Source organism: Equus caballus, chromosome 8, assembly GCF_041296265.1.
Source record: "Equus caballus isolate H_3958 breed thoroughbred chromosome 8, TB-T2T, whole genome shotgun sequence".
NCBI lineage: Eukaryota > Metazoa > Chordata > Mammalia > Perissodactyla > Equidae > Equus > Equus caballus.
Genome location: NC_091691.1, coordinates 28,190,728 through 28,206,290, shown reverse-complemented (window position 1 = coordinate 28,206,290; position 15,563 = coordinate 28,190,728). Strand labels below are relative to the sequence as shown.

The window sequence follows — 15,563 nt, the reverse complement described above, 5'->3', positions numbered from 1 at the left end:
TGGAACAAATAATGCATCTTTCCACCTGCTTTGATGTTCTCTATTCCCCAATCGTTCTGGTTAGATTTAAGGATGATTCCAGCCTGGAGACTTAATCCTGCCTGTTTGCAAAATAAAAGCTAGGAAGTCAGTTTCAGCTTCTCTCTGTTCACACAGGTGTTTTCTGAGGTTGGCGAGGTGCTGTTTATTTCCAACGAAAACTTCCAGGGTCTTCTCTTCTTGCCTTCTCCCAGCTTAACGCACCTATGGATTTAAACTCGCTCCTTGCCTGTGGCCGCTGCCTCTCCATCGCTGTGTTTTGGCCTCTAAAACAGCGTATCTAACCATGGGAATTGACACCTCACGTTCTCAAATGTTTTGGGTGGTGGGGTCTTATTGAAGCCTCTGTACCTTCTATACCTTAAAGAATTCACAAAACTGAATGCACTCGACAGGGATCCTAGTGTCTGTCTGAGCATTAATCTGAGCCTTTCCATCCTGCCGTAAAGGAAGGGCCTTTCCCTATACTACATTTTGGATGAAATCATTTTTTCAGACCAATAATTTGGAAATCCCGTTCACTAAAATTTTGCTCCATTCAGGCAAAAATCCCAGGGAGCCGCATTTCAGACTCCAACAGTGCAGGTCCATTTTTCCACATGGCTTTATGTTTTTTAGGATGCAATGCCTGTTATGCAGGTGAAAAACAAGGGTGACTATAGCTCATGTTTTTTAATCGCAAGAAAATTTTAGAGCAGATATGATGCCGATGACATTTTGTTAAGTTTATGAAGGTCAATGCAAAGCTCAGAAAGATTTAGAGTCACTGTTGTTTCACACTAAAATGTCCATCCTTTCACTTTTCAGTAAATATCACACACACACACACAAACACACTAGAGAGGAAGATGGTTTGGAAAATTTGGAAACGGGGCCCAGTCCTCTGTTCGGCTCCTCACTTCAAGTTGACTGAGTTTTAGCTCAAGGAGCAAGTGCGCCTGCCCAGGACGGACTGTGTCTCCCACAGACTCTAGGTCATCCCTCTTTACAAAGCCCTGCTCAGGGAGGTGGCCATTTCCGGCTCTGACAAGAACCTCTGCCACATTTCCACTCTCTGGGGTGCGTCGTACACCAAGCCAATCGCCCTTGCCGTGGGAACTGCGTATTTTGCACGCTGCTTGCAACAGGCTCCTCGACACTAGGGTGATAGCGGTTGCCTCCCCACCCACTGTGAAGCTCCCCCCACAACTCCACAAAGTCTCCCTTTCCAGGGGAGGAGGCCTGGCTGACTATGTGTGACTCATCCTGCAACTGAGCTGCGACACTTCCATTTCAGAAATGAATTCCTATTATGCCTGGGCCAAATGTCAAGTATCCAAATGGAGAGAACATTGAAAGTAACTTTGAGAAGCAGCAGGCTTCGTTTGAATAATTATGTTCGAATTAGCATGTACTTCTCTCTACAACAGGGGCCACCTCTCCAGCGAACACTCTGGGAAACCCTGGAGCTATCTCCTGGCTCACAAAAGAGCTCTTCTTCCCGGAGCTAGCCATCTTTTAAATGGTCTTTGTTGTTGTTGTTAGTGGTTATTTTTGGCCATTTTATATTTCCTTTATACATGTATGCATTTTCTAGATATTTTACAATAAGCACCCATTTCTGTTATAATTGTGGAAACAGTGATAAGATAGGCAGTCGCTGAACCATAATTGGAGTCCCGGGTCTGGATAGTGGAGGCAGCCTGGGAAGTCCCCCCATTTGGACTTGCCCGTGACCGGTGTTTATTACAGAGTCCTTGTCATTTCCACAGTGGCTGGTGATTCCCCTAAGGAAATAAGGCTCCTTCCCCTCTCATGGGACCATCAGGTTTAGAGCAGTGGAGATGACAGGTAGTGCTTTCACAAAGATAACATAAATTTCCTTCTCTTTCTTAACAGAAAAATTTCGGGGTAAGTGAGTCCTTTTTTCAAGTCCAGCATGCTCACACATTCCAGGTAACATCTTAGAGGCTCTTTAAGGAGGATTTGACTCTGTGTCCTCACTGCGGTGTCTTATTTTCACATCAAATGACTCAGGTCTCCTGGTTTCATTCTCCAGCTAAATTGAAAAAAAAAACTCAAGCTTTATCAGCCTCACTTCTCAATCCCAATGATAGCAATTACAGGACTCAGAAGACCAGCTTCTGGGTCATGTCCACATCACCAGGGATTTGCACCCTGTCCAAAAACAAGAGATACAGGAAGAATACTTAGGTTGCTAGTGTGACGAGAACATATCGGAAGTTGGCTTGGATGTTCCCACCCACGAACAGTGGTGACAAGGGGATGGCTATGCTCTCTTTCGAATACCTGAGTCATCAGCCATTTGGAGTCAAGGACCCTGCAACTCCTGTGCCTTAAAATTCCATTTCTTAGATCTGGTCCTCAGATGTGCACGATCTATCCTTGAGGTTATCTGAGCTAACTGTGAGTAGCCAGGATAGAAGTTTCCATCAACTTTGTCAAAAAGTAGAAGACATCCTCCACACTGTTAAGAGAACAAAGCCAGGAAGGAGATGCTCGTCAAGGTAAGGGTGCGGCATGGAAGGACAGCCTCAGAATGCTAGTTGACCGTTTTGGAGGAGCCACTGCTGGCTGAGTGCTGTGTTAAGCTCTCTCTTTCATATTAAAATTTGTGTTATGAAATATTTGAAATTATAGAATAATAACGAGATGTCAATATACAGACCACAGAAATGTAAGATGCTAGCTTTGCCATTTTTGCTTAAGATCTGTCTCTTTTAAAGAAATAAAACATTACACATTCAGCTTAAAAATAAAAAATTAAAAAATCATAATTCCTCCCCCGTCCCTGTATCACTGCTGTCGTTCATCTCACTTCTGCAGAAGCGCGCATAATCAGACATATTATTGCCACTATTATTTTGAACAAGTTATTTGTTCCATCATTGAGAACAAGAAAAATGAAAGCTTTTATTTTACCTTCAAAAAAGTTTATTTCTTGGAGACGAAATGGCTCAGCAGAGACTAAGATGGCCATTCTAGCCCAATATCCATTTCAGCAGCTGTTCCATCTTAATAAATAAAAATCGTATTAAATCTTCCTACCTTTGAATTCTCGCTTTGCTTGAGATCATTCCTATGGTTCATCCAGCAGCACTTGATATTTTGTAAGTTACACAAGAACCATGTCATATGCAGTTTCTTTTTTCTTTGCCAGAGATTTAGTCTCTGTGTTTTTCCTAAGGGCAGCTTATTCATCTTGGAAGAGCCATTTCCCGCTAAGATTGTGTGTGTGCATGAATATGAACACCAGTTGTTTCTCCCTCAGTGTGCATTCCATGAATGTTTTGTTTCTGCCAGAAAAACAATTGTGCATGTTTTCCTGGTTATCGCATAGCTGGGTGTCTACATACTGTTAGACTGAAACATCATTCTATTTATTTCTCTTTCTTTTTATTCAGGCAAGTGGCAAGCTTCATCTACAGCTGCTTCCTAGGCATTTTCTTTCTATGTGTGTCAGTCCTATTTTTAGATTATTTAGAATGGATATTAAAAATGATGCTCATACAGTGCTTATATAAATACAGCAAAAAGTAGTTTTAACTGAGAGATTGTACCCTCCAGAAATGAACTTCATTGGTTCCCCCTTGAGTTCCAATTACCAGAGGGAAAAAAAAAGCATGTCAACGGCTCTCAACATTTCCCCAAAATTCAAGGGGAAAAAAGTTTCATGTAAAATTTATTTGTTAATAGAACTCTTTAATGGATACTCATATATTAAATAAAACCTCTTGTCCAATTCAGATACAAGATATTTCAATAAGGAAAACTCAGAAAGATAAAGTAGGGGTAAGAGTTTAGGTGCCACCCCTAAACGCTCAAGGGAAAAGTGGAGAAAACCACCATCCAATATAGACATGCAGGAAATGATGTGACATGACAAACCCCAGGGAAGAAAACTTACACGCCATCAAACAGATCTTGAAAAAACTACTTTTTTCCCCTATTTATATTTCCAAAAGAATTCCAGAAGCCAAAGAACCTAGCTGTTGATGCATATGTAGGGCAGGGACTAGGGTGAAGAGAATGAGGAGCCTGAGGGCATCAAATTTAAGGAGGCACTCACTCTTAGTCTTGTGCAGTGCACACCCCTGGCACCCAGCCACACCTCAGTCTCAGCCTTTGGCATACGTTCATCAAAGCAAGAGCAGTACTCACTGCAAGTAAGGGTGGCTACATTGATGTTTTACATGTGTCTGCTCTCCGGCCATGGATGAGTAACTGCGCTCCACGAGGCATGAAGAATAGAAAAATCAATTCCAAAACCCTTTCTAATTCCAAGTGGCTATCTACCCTGAGTAACATCGATGCGCTCTAGGTTCATTGTATTAGCACTGAGCTGGTCCCAGGAAGCACGTAAAAACAGGGTCCCACAGCCATCCCAGTGTCTGCTTGTAGCTATCGAAGGGTACATCCTGGCTTCTAACCCAGCTGCTATAGCCCCCCAGACCTCTGCCACCTGCTCAGGAAGGGACCCACCAGACCTCCACAAGTTAAGCTTTGCTAAATCATCCCCTATTGCTGATAAACTCACTGCTCCACCACTCAGAAAACAGAAGGCATAAAGGTGAGTACGGACATAAGAGAGGAGTTCACATCTGGTCCTGCAGTCTCTCCATATAGTCTCTAAAGTCCTGGGAGTCCCCCAGCCCCATGTCTTGGCAGACCCACTTGATGTTGTCATCGCTGTCGAACAGGATGGAGTTGGTGTACGGGCCGCCGTCCTCTGGGAGGATGGTTGTGTAGGAAGTAAACTTGACTCGCTTCCTCTTTGGGCCCGATGAATGTATAGGTTCATTTTTAATTTCCTTCTCATAGACGTAGTCCGAAGGTCTGAGCAGTTGACTGTGGAAAGTCTTCTGGGAACTGCCGTTCAGAAGGAAGTTCCTCTCCTCGAACTGCAGCCCTCTGTCTATCACGGTTGTGCACTCCTCCGACGGGAGTGTGATGTCCACCGGGCTCTCCAAAAGTTCCACTTCATTCCCGAGCCAGGCCCAGTCACGGGAATGGGGGACGTTGCCTTGCTCACTCACAGCAAACCTTTTGTGTCTGTATTTCCAAGCAAATGCCACACAGTTGATTAAGAAGACCAGAATGGCCAGGCAGAAGACACAGAGCAGGACGTACATGCCAATCTCCAGGTCGGTTAACCCCCTTGAGGTCACTGTAAGGTCACTCGGATTATTGGGTTTCCATAACGGTAACTTCTCTTGAATGGGAAAGCTTGTGAAGGCATGTGGACCACCACTCCTGAGCAACTTCTTATCCTTTCCTTCCATGGGAGACTGGGGGGTTGTGCTTTTGTTGGCACCTTCCTCTTGGCCAACAGAGGCGCCATGTTGGAAGCATTCCTGAACTGCTTTATCCTGGTTTCCCTTCACGCTCCATGGAATTACTGAGGTGGTCTTTATATTTGCAATTTATGCCCTCAATATCATTGGTGCCTCCTTGGTGATCATCAATATTTGGTTCATATTTGACCTTGACATTTCCTTTACCCACGGCAAGAACTCTCTTCCTCTTGGTCTTCTGACAAGGTTCACTAATCATCATTTCCAATTTAATCAAGGGTCCTTGCCCTTCACCCTCTGCCACCACCACTGGCCATTTGAACTGAAGGCTTTCCTGGACAGACACCACCATTTCATCCCATGATGAGGTAGCGATGGAAAAACATTCTTAGGATCATAAATGTCTAAGCGTGTCTCCAAACCATCACCGAACAAATTCTGAGAACTAAGAAAATAATGAAACTAAAGCATTTTGTTATAATTTCTTTTCTTCAAATTTCTAAACATGTTCACAAATGTGGTTTCCTATAAAATATGTTTTCAATATGCAAGCTGAGAAAAATAAATCCCTGTGTTTTAAAATCTAGAGCAGTTTCCGTCACACATTAAACAGACATAATCATGTGCTGTAGCCCCACTGGTGTGAGGAGCAAATTTACATACTTCGCTGAATGCAGTGCTGAGCATATTAACGTATTGAATGTCATATAACAGAATTTGACTTTAATTTTCCAAAAAGAGTTTGAAAGATCACGTGATGCGCCTGAATCAATTTCAGGTGCAGCTAATCAAGCTAGTGCTCAAGATAATATCACTTCAAGCATTCTTTATTAGAAAGACACGCTCGGCCTGAAGTATCTGGGAAAAGATGCTTTATGGGGACTGGCATGCTTGAAAGACACAATGACTTTGATCTAATTTACGTGGATTTGCTACGAGTTTAAAGATGGAGCAGAGGTTTAAAGTTGCCCACAGTTAATATAAACCAACAGATATCTGGTGCCTATTAGCCATACTTGTTTAAATAGTTGAAATAGAATTTTCAGGGATAATACTACTTATTTTAGAAAAGCAGAAACGTGATCCTTTGGTCATGGAGAACCCACTGCAAAATGGTATCTGGACATGCAGTCAATGAATTAAAGCATATATTGTGTAGGCAATGGATCTAAGGAAGATGTCTCTAAGCCACTGAGCGCTTTTCCCAGAGAAGGACAGACAGGGTAAGAAGGAGGAGGAAGCTTCAAGAGTCACCAGTTCTAGCTATGAGGGCTCTACTCCTCTCCTTTGCAGGATGGGAGGGAGAGAGAAACCATCTCAACTGAGCAGTGACAAAGGACTCTGGAGTCCCACCTGCCGCGGTGCTTGGAGAACGTCTCGGGCGGCCGCTGTGGAGACAATGGCTCTTTTGTCGGCTCTGTGCGGCTGCAGGGAAAGAGACAAGCCAGCCACCAGCTGCACGCCCGGGTCTGCGATGGTGACGCGGTCATCCAGGACGGTCACCGTCTTCTCGGCCAGGATGGAGTCAGACAGAGGTGAGAGGACCTTCCGAGGAAGCAAGAAAGCTTCAGCAGAAAATAGATCTGTATAATCAGCTGGATGTTTTCTTTTCCATCATAGCTTTGCCACAATCACTTTAACCCCTAAAGTGTGCTCTCGGTTTACTGCTAAATGAATGCCTCCTCCAGAAAGAAGAAACTCACTCAGACCAAGGCAGGAAATCCCTGCCTCGCCATCAGGTGCAGTAGCAGCTGCAGGTGAGGTCACCTGTGAGGTCAGCAGGAAATGAGATTCCTCCCAAGGACAGGTGACAACTGTAATGTCAGAACAACCCCTTTATTTGGGTGATTACTACTGCTTTTGCTCACTGAGAAACAGTGTTCTCAAAATCAAAGATTATCAAAAGCCTTAGTCTTTGAAATCACACGAGGAAGAACAAACATGCCTCTCTTGCCTTGAGGATTTAGCTCACCTGAACACGGAGAAGCAGCTTAAAATACTCATGATGCCAGAACGACACATTTTGGGGTGTCTGACTTCCGACTCAAGTGCAGGATTTCAGATAAGGGGTTTCTGAAGACAACATTCCTCACCCCTGAGTATTTTGTGTTTCACCAGCAAGAAGGGTCCCAGGTCCATTCACAGTCTGGAGGGATGCTGGCTCCCTGCCCACTCTGCCTTACTAAGACCTTACCTACACGCAACCCTCCCCAACATCCTATAGTAACTCTCTCTCTTCTGCTGTTTGATATGATGTCCCATATATCCTCTGGGTGTGGTCTCCTTAATAGCAACAGGTCACTGAACCTGACTCTCAGACAACAGATTTGTACCTGACGAGATTAGGACAGATGGTCCCAGGCAAGGATAACTAAATGAAATGGTTTAGGAAAATTTTTTTTTAGATGTTCAATTATACCCATCAATTAAAAAGACAAGGAATTATAAACATACATCAGCCTAATATATTTTATTTCCTTTGATTTATACACATTAATTATTTGTTTTCTTCAAAGGGTTTGAGTTAATCTAGTAACAATATTAAAAAATCAAAGAAAATTATCTCCCTGATGATGTTGGCTTATTAAAGCACATGAAACATAACATCTTTCTCAAAACCAGTATTTACACTTTGACAACGGAAGAAAATTACTGCAAATATCTAGAGAAATGGTGTTGCAGGGAAGTAAAGTTTTCCACCCAAAATGTGTCTTTTTGGCATGACTATTATTTTAAGCTGATTATTTTTAAGAAACAGAAAGACTAAGACAACTTTTATCTTTCCCTTCACTGCCTGAAAGACTTTAGATAAAGGGAAGAAGAGCTTCACAGGGATATCTACAAAGCACACAAGCGAGGTGTGGTGGTGGAGGGGAGTCTCAGCAAGGCCCGTTGGATCCAAGTCCTCCCCGGGTCCCATTGTCTCTGGGTGGCATGGCAAACACTGGTTTTCCGAACACTTGCTCTTTTCATTCTCCCTGTGAATTGCCTTCCTTCCCTTCAAAATCCCAGACCCTTGCCTCCTCCTTAGCTCAGGATAGCATATAAACCCCAATTACTTGACTGTTGAGGAACCTCGTATCTTTGGGTTCCCGTATGTAAGAAATTAAATTTAATTTTCTCTCTTTAATCTGTCTTATGTCAATTTAATTCTTTGACCAGCCAGAAGAACCCAGAAGGCTAGAGAAAGACTTCTTCCTCTCCAACAGTTTCTAGCCTTCTTCCTCTGCTTAAATTCATTCTTTTTGAGTAGTTAGATGTTTATAAAGCAATAATTGTTGGTCCATGTGGCACCATTGAGCTCAAGAGGAAGACACAGTGGAAAAGGGAATATTAATGTCCTTAGGAAGTTGTCTCATCTCATAAAGCATCAACCTGCCAGCAGAGGTGATGCAGACCTGGACTAATGCAGCATCAATAAACCTGCTTTTGCAAAATTACGTTTGGGCAAAACCTAAATTGTGATGTGATCAAAATATTTAAACATCTTACAAAGATAATGAATGACCTGTTGTATAACCTCTTCACAGCTGTTCTATTCAAATCAGCTATGAAATATTTTCAATAACAGTATAAGAACAGAGAAAGCATGAAATTATGGAAGTGTGTAAAAATGAGTATGACGACAATGCGTCCAAACATTGCCAAGCATCCCTGGGTAGAGAACTAGAGACAGCAGGGGAATAAGATTGTTTTCGTTGTATGTGTCAACTCAGCATTCACTGGCGAAAAATGATTGATCTCAAGAGTGTCTTTAATTTGCAAAAGCTTTTTCGTGCTTCCTAAATTAAAAATTAATTTCTGAATATGAGTTATGAAGATTGATGAATCCTGTGTATTATTTCTCATTACTTCCTCTCTCACACACACAAACACACATGCACAGAGTTACCTTGCACTAACTTGTATCCGGACACACACAAATAATGGGTTGGGTATTTGGGGGAAAGGTCAAATAATTAATTAATGAAGCTGCACAGTGGTGATGCCCGGCTCCCGACCCACCAGGGTCCTGCCATCCTGCAACTGAGCAATTTTTGGCTCCTCCACCTTCAAGAAATCCGTCATGAGGTCAGTGATGTCCAAATGCCAGTCAGGGCTCAGCACATAGCTCAGCTGACCTTAGTTGGGCAACTCCACCACAAGTTGGGTGAGGACGTGCACCGTGGCGTGCTGGTACTACAGTGGGCAGCCCGGCCCTTCCTCTCCTTGTCCTCCTCGTCTTCGCTCTCTCAGGTGGGCCTGGGACACAAACAAACCAGAAGGAGCATAACTATCATTAAGACATTACAAATACCCTCAATTTTCCAGCAACTGTGGGACTGTACAGAGTAAAACGAAAGGGCATGGCTCCTCTGCCCGTCTGCCGTGCCCACTTGCTGATCCGTCCCCCAGTCTCTTCAACCATCACCACTGGGGGCGGGGGGCTGACTATGAGCTGGAATCGCTGCTTCATGCCCAGAGCCCAGAGGACAAAGGCAGTGTCTCTTGCCTTCAATTTGTTTCACTCAAGTAGAAGATACAGGCTCCAGAGAGGCAGTTATAGGATCAAGAGGATGAGTCAGTGGTTCCCAAACTGTGCGGTGCATCAGAAGCATCCAGGGAGCCGTTAAGCATCCCATTGCCCAGTTTCAATCATGACGTCTCGGAGCTGGGGCCAGGAATCCACATATTCTGAAGAGGTCCTGGTGAATCGAATGTGCAGCTAGGTTTGGGAGTGGCTGGTTTGAGCTCCAGGATGAAGCAAAACTGGTTGCACTGCCCTGCTCCACCCTGACTTAGACGAGGTGCTGGAACGCTCTGACCCCCAGCTTCCTCACCTGCAAAGTGGGCCGGCACCCACCTCTCATGTGCTTGGTATGCATTGAGGGAAATGACACCTGCCGTGTGCTTGGCATGAGACCACCAGAGAGGAAGCCCTCGTCAGAATTCAGGACTGATTGTCCTGATGATGCAAGAAGAGATTCCACGGAGTTCGGCACAGGCTCTGTGAGAGGACAGAGAAAATATGACTCACTACACCTTAGGGAACAGGTGAGGTTGAAAGGGGCTTGTTAGGAATAACTAAAGACCCATTTCACCTTTATGTCTCTGAACTGAGGACAAAAGACCAAATATTATAACAAAAGATGTTCAAATTGCTTTTATCACTTAGAAAACTCCGAGAGTTTTGGGAGCCGTGAGCCAGGAACCATAGAGGAGGACCAGATACATATTTCCTATAAATCACAATGTCACAAGCAATCTCCAGCGTGTCATCAGCCCTTGGGAGCACAGCAGCTGCCATCGGCATTGTTATTATTTCGCCCATAGACCCGATTTCTAAGCATGGGGCTACTTCCAGTTGCTGCGTTTCCTGGAGGGCATCAGAACTCCCCAGCACTCACAACCTTGACCACCCTCCGTCTCTGGGTGGGGCTCTGCTCTCTCCCCTCTTTTTAAATCTGTGCAGCTGCCAAGCAGGAAGATGAGCAGAGTGCCCGTTAGCAGCAAACCCTGTCTTCTCAAATAACAGCATCCTCTTAAGTGGCTGTTAGACTTCATAGGGCATAAACACTTTCCTCTCTAATTCACTTTCTGTTTACACAACGGGATAGGCACTTTATCCCCTCATTTTGGCTTTTCTTCTGCTTCAAAAATCAGATATTCAGCCCCAGGCAGTTATTGGTTCTCTCATTATGACCCCATGCTGGGGAATTCATTGCCTCAAAAATGCTTGATTCCGTGAGCTGATAACTATTTCTGAAGTCAAAGAAAAATAACAACAAGAAAAATCACTTATTTATGATATTAGGGAAAGTTTTCTTTTCTTCTTCTTTGGTCCCCAAGGGTGTTTATTCTGTGTGTCTCTTTATAGACTCTGCAACACCCATTATGGGAGCGAGATTATAAAAGCAAATTTATGTTGCTGTAATTTGCTTTGGGACAATGTTAGCAACCAAGAAACTGCAAGCACACTGCTCTGATCTGGGCTATTTTGTTTCTCGATCAAGTATTTGGATAAAGTGAACACAGGGAGCAGTTTCTAAGAGAAGCAGGCTGTCCGCTCATTCCCACCCTCCATCACCCAGCCATTCAGCCCCCAGGAGCCCAAGTCTCCCTGCTTGTCAGCTGAGGCCAGAAATGTGGCCGCCTTCTTTTTTATTTTCCAATTTTATTTTTGTGGTAAGGACACAACCTGAGTTATTTCCCCTTACCAAATGTTTAAGTGTACACTATAGTATTGTTGACTAGAGGTACAATGCGGAACTTAAGTCTACTCTGGATGTGATGTGACAAAAATGGCATTTTACCTCTGCAGTGTTCCTCCCCAAAACCTACAACTACAGTCAAATATGAATACACACACACATCAAATTCCACTAGAAAATGCCTGACCAGAACCCCTGAAAACTGTCAAGGTCATCAAAAACAAGGAAAGTCTCATAACCTGTCACCGACAAGAGGCGCCCAACTTGCATGAACACTGAATGTAATGCAGTACCCTGGAACAGAAAAAGAAAATTGGGCAAAAACTAAAGAAATCTGAATAAAATATGGACTTTAGTTAATGATAATATATCAACATGCATTCATTAACTGTAACAAATGTACCATGATAACGTAAGATGCAAATGATAGGGGAAAGTGGGTGCAGGGGACATTGGAACTCTGTGCTATCTTTTTAATTTCTCCGTAAATCTAAAATTGCTCTAAAAATAAAGTCTGTTTAAAAAATAAATAAACTTGCAAAATGAGTAGAAAAGGTGTATCTGTTCTAGACCTATTATGATAACCCAAGGTTTGGTGAATATTATGCAGCCATGAAAAGAGTTAACAGATAGCCCATCTCTGGTGTGGTAAGACTCCAGGATTACGGTGCGAAGTGAAAAAAGCAAGGATGGAGCTGTGGATGAAGAATGCTAACTTTTATGTTAAAAACAAAGTAGAGGATATGAACATGCACCTAAATTCCTGTCTGCTTATATTTAAATAAACAAACGAGGGAAGGACAAATAAGAAACTAACAAAAATAAATATCTATGGGGTACAGGGAATAAGGTAGACATGGACATGGGGTGGCAATGGGACCTCTCAGTGTATATTTTTTACTATAGTTTTGATTTTTGAACAATGTAATTATGACATCACCAACAGATAAGTTATGGATCTTTTTTCCTTCCATCCTTTAGGTTACTGGGTGCTTTCAGCAGGTTTCAGCATTAGGATACTGAAAAAAATTATATGTCTCGTCTTATTAATATTAGGCTAAGTTGAAACTATTCTCTTCATCTTGAGAATGTCAAGATTTTCAGGGCTGTTCCCCTGGTGCCATCTTTAAAAGCTTCCCCTCGAGTAAGAACCAACTCCTAAGGTCAAGGGACGAGAATATTTTCTTCAGCGTGTTCTTTTTTTTTTTTTTTTTAAGATTTTATTATTTCCTTTTTCTCCCCAAAGCCCCCCGGTACATAGTTGTATATTATTCGTTGTGGGTTCTTCTAGTTGTGGCATGTGGGACGCTGCCTCAGCGTGGTCTGATGAGCAGTGCCATGTCCGCGCCCAGGATTCGAACCAACGAAACACTGGGCTGCCTACAGCAGAGCGCGCGAACTTAACCACTCAGCCACGGGGCCAGCCCCCAGCGCGTTCTTTTTTTAAAGATTTAATTTTTTTCCTTTTTCTCCCCAAAGCCCCCAGGTACATAGTTGTATACTCTTCGTTGTGGGTCCTTCTAGTTGTGGCATGTGGGACGCTGCCTCAGCGTGGTTTGATGAGCAGTGCCATGTCAATGCCCAGGAATCGAACCAATGAAACACTGGGCCACCTGCAGCACTGGGCCACCTGCAGCAGAGCGCGCGAACTTAACCACTCGGCCACGGGGCCAGACCCTCTTCAGTGTGTTCTTAATACACCACCTTGAAGGCAGAGATTGCTGAATAGTTTGAAGCTTATTTAGCAGTGACAACACATTATCATCAAATTTGTGTTATATCTTATTTTTCCCTCAAACCCAGGAATTCTTGACCACTGGCACATGCCCGAGACTCCACTGTTAGGGAAACGGCTGCATTTCCTTGTAGCTTCTGTTCCTGGCATAAAGAATAGTCACCGGCAGGCGTGCCCAAGGTCGAAGCAGAAGCCAGACGGCAGTGCACTGAGGGGCTTGGGGTTCTTGGCCACATATCCCCGGATGTGACCTCAGGGAACTTTTTCCCTTGCTGATTCAACACAAGGCAGCAAATTAGGCAGGGCCCACAAGACTTTAAAATGTGCAGTAGTAACCACAAGAGGCAGCAGACTGCAGGCTGCCCCACGATCCAGGGCCTCAGCCGCGCAGACACTGGATGCGGGGGAGCTGCCCTCTAGTCGGGGGTCACATTGCCCAGGCGCCCTTGCACCCAGGCATGGCCATGTGATTGTTCCCACAACAGAAGGAGAGAAAAGAGATAAGCCATTTCCAGGCCAAGACAGAAAAAAGTGTATGTGCCTCCTCCATATTCCCTTTTCCCATCCAGCAGCCAACATAGATTCTGGATCCCCAAATCACTGAATGGACAAGAATCAACGGCCCATCTATATATGTATATATATGTTTTAATATATATATTTACTATATATACATATAATATGTGTTTTAATGGATTATTATGCATTTCAAGTATATTTTATATTTATACAACATATAAATAGTTCGTATTGATATGCATTTTATATGCATTGTATATATTTATATGATACTTATTACATATATGATTTGTATGTATGTCTATGGATTATTCTGTATTTCGTGTATACGTTATATTTCTATGAGATGAATAGTTATTTATATACATTATACATATTTATATGTTTTTTATGTACAGATAGACAGAATGGTGCTTCATGCTGCAGAAGCCCCATATCATGTTGAAGATCCCCATATGCGATCATCCCCAATCGCATATGGGGAAACTGAGGAAGAGGGAGCTTAAGTAACTTGAGTAGGGTCACTGAGCTGTATGTGGCAGAACCAGGACTAACACCTAGCCAGGCTGACCCCAGCATACGCACTCCTCACCATTACACCATCATCAGTAAAAGTTTACTGGCTTCTCCAAGTAGTAAAGGAAAAATGACAGGAGGGATGACAGGGGAATCAGGGATGAAGGACGACTGTCAAGCCATCCTTAAGTGCCAAGCCTGGGCTGGATGCTTTGTACGCATGGTTTTGTTGACTGTTAACCACAACCCTACCGGGTCAGTCCTAGGGTTGTTCCTCTTTCCAGGTAAGAGAATGTAACCCAGAGAAGTTAAGTCATTTTCTCCACTCAGATCACGAGCGATGGGCAGAGGCTGGCTCCCCAGTGTACCCCCTCATCATGTCTCTCACCACAAACGGGTGGCAGAGTCTGATCCACCTGAACCCCAAGTCCAGACAATGTTACCCACCCTCATGCTGCTCCCTGGGGCCTGGGTGCCTGAGTGCCAATTTTACCATCTTTACAAGAAGTTCTGGGTCCACAGAGGATGGAATCTTTTCTCTGGCTCTCACCTTCTGCTGCAGGCCACCAGGATCCTCCATCCTTTCATCTGGCTCAGCTCCCTGTCCGAGATCTCCACCTGCAGGGGCAGTCAGGGCGCCCAGACCGTGACCTCCACCTGGGAGGTGAAGCACTGGTGGGTGAAGTCCACGATCGCGTCCACTCCGCTCTCCGTCTCCTTGTCGTTCACAGAAACGGAATCAGTTGCTGGAAAACACGGGGGAGGAGTGGGATCTTGAGATGCGTCAGCAGAAAAAAGCAAAACGAAAAAACGAAAAAAGACCACAAACAACAATACACATCAATGACAGTTCAGGAAACTCCAACAGCCCTGATTTACTAGAGAGCTGGGAGAATATGCTTGTAGCTAACATGATTTTTTTAGTGACAAATGATGATAAATAAATCTCAGAAAAAACATTTTGTCCCAATCAATCACCACTAGCAAAACTGTAAGACTAATGTAAAGGAATGACGTAATCTCTTATGCCTGTGTGTTTGTCTGTGTGTGTGTGTGTGTGTGTGGGTATGTGTGTCCCTCACCAAATGTACTCAGTCTTCCATAAATCAAATCTCAGATGCATCAAATTTTATGCTTGGGCCATTTTTGACAATATATAAGTGCTGGCCATATGGTACTGAGAAATAGTTTTATGCCAACCATAAATAGAATCTTTTTAAAAAAACTAAACAGTAGAGTTTTATCATAGACTGAAATTCTCCTGTGCAA

The 15,563-nt window shown here is 43.6% G+C and overlaps 1 pseudogene; it reads right to left on the bottom strand.

Annotated features, from left to right (window-relative positions):
• Positions 1–3,416: 3,416 nt before the first annotated feature.
• On the bottom strand, positions 3,417–15,125 carry LOC100062306 (transmembrane protein 132B-like; annotated as a pseudogene).
• Between the last annotated feature and the right edge of the window lie 438 nt (positions 15,126–15,563).